Source organism: Notothenia coriiceps, unplaced genomic scaffold (assembly GCF_000735185.1).
Source record: "Notothenia coriiceps isolate Sejong01 unplaced genomic scaffold, NC01 NC01_scaffold00030447, whole genome shotgun sequence".
Taxonomy (NCBI): domain Eukaryota; kingdom Metazoa; phylum Chordata; class Actinopteri; order Perciformes; family Nototheniidae; genus Notothenia; species Notothenia coriiceps.
This window is the reverse complement of record NW_011363148.1, coordinates 24,988-26,732: the sequence shown is the minus strand read 5'-3', so window position 1 is coordinate 26,732 and position 1,745 is coordinate 24,988. Positions and strand designations below refer to the sequence as shown.

Here is a 1,745-nt window from a genome sequence, read left to right as displayed (position 1 = left end):
TTTATAATTTAACCAGCTCATCAAGGGACGCGCGGAGCCGAGCTGGGCTTCAGACCACCGTCCTCAGCGCTCCAACAATTGCCAATAGGCCTACCTTGTTTGGTAGGACATATTTTTTCTCATCTCCGAAATCTCGATCGCTTTTTCTTGTGCCTGGCTCTTAGTGCTTATAAATCTTTTTCCGCAGGTTATTCTGTTGATCACAGCTGACTTTTTCCTGAATCCATTCTTGTGAAAGGTGCACAAAGGTGGATTTTTTTGCGAGCGGCAGGGAGATCAATATAGTTTTTGCCTCTTTGCAAATCTCACATCCACATTTTTTTTTTTTTTTGAAAAGCCATGGTTAACTTTCATTCCACTCACTCCATATTTTCTGTGTCCAGTTAAAAGGCAGGTCATGGGCATCATCAGGAAAGGTTCGCTAGCGCAGCCAAAAGCTGCGAGTCTTGGCTGTTTTCGTTTCGCAATATTTTTTATTACAAAGCCGAGTTACATAAAANCCCCTCCTTCCCTGCTCTCTCTCCCCTCCGGTACAGCACCGTAAGGTAGTGTGGATTTGCATTAGGTAATGCGAGATACGGCTGATACTTGCGCATTAGACTAATGCGCAAGTATCAGCCGTATCTCGCATTACCTAATGCAAATCCACACTACCTTACGGTGCTGTACCGGAGGGGAGAGAGAGCAGGGAAGGAGGGGGGGGGGGAGAGAGCAGCGAAGGGGGGGAGAGAGATGTAATACTGTTTCCTGATAAACGTTACCCAATGCAACTCCACGCAGCTGTACCGGAGGGGAGAGCAGGGAAGGGGCAGCTATCTTGGTGAGTGATCGGCGTTAGCTACAGAATGTTAGCTAACGTCACATCACAACATTGTAAAGTTAGCTATCATATATCAGGCTATAACTAAAGTAGCATTGATAATATAGTAACGTTACTGGCAGGACTGTTGATGAGCTACACATATTTACATTAGAATATCAATATAGATTTCGTCACATACGCAGCATTGAAGTCCCGTCTCTTTGTCTGCACAAAACAAACCCAGGACCGAAAGCTAGCCAGCTTTCTTTTCCTGTTAGGGAAATAGTGGACTCGATGTCCTGACAGGCTGGTATTTGTGCAACCTGCACAAACACAATACTGCAAATGGTGAAATACAGTGTAAAACTACAGAAAAATACCAGCTCACTAAAACACAACTGCTCAACACAACTGCTCAACGCAACTACTAACTATTCCCGCGGTCAGATAGCGGAGATGTGTCCCCTTTGTGATGTAATATGACGCGTTTGACGTATGACCTTAAAAAAAGCAGTTTTTAAGAGCAGAGCTCAAAATTGCTCCTTTCCCTCTGAATTCCTGCCCTTATGTCTCGTAAAACATATCAAATCCTGCAAGCAAGTTTTAAGCATAAATGTAGAAAAAGAAAAAAACCTGCAAGTTGCTCTTTAAGTTTTCATTTGATTTACGTCACTTAACTGCAGCACTTATACGCTACTGCAGTCAGGCAATGTGTGTTTCCCTCGCTTTTGTTAACTTTTACTGAGCGATAGTAGGCTACGAGGTGCAGATCGTTTTAAACGGATAGTGCTGTACTTTTTTCACTTGTTCGTGTTGACTGGAAGACGTAGANTCAGCCGTATCTCGCATTACCTAATGCAAATCCACACTACCTTACGGTGCTGTACCGGAGGGGAGAGAGAGCAGGGAAGGAGGGGAGGGGAGGGGGTGGGGGAGAGATGTA

At 44.5% G+C, this 1,745-nt stretch overlaps 1 long non-coding RNA gene across 1 annotated transcript; it reads left to right on the top strand.

The window, feature by feature from the left end:
* Window positions 1–19: 19 nt before the first annotated feature.
* On the top strand, window positions 20–428 carry LOC104959553 (uncharacterized). The gene is made up of 3 exons (XR_799881.1): window positions 20–102; window positions 188–248; window positions 384–428. It is a non-coding gene; the product is annotated as an uncharacterized lncRNA (long non-coding RNA).
* The last annotated feature ends 1,317 nt before the right edge of the window (window positions 429–1,745 follow it).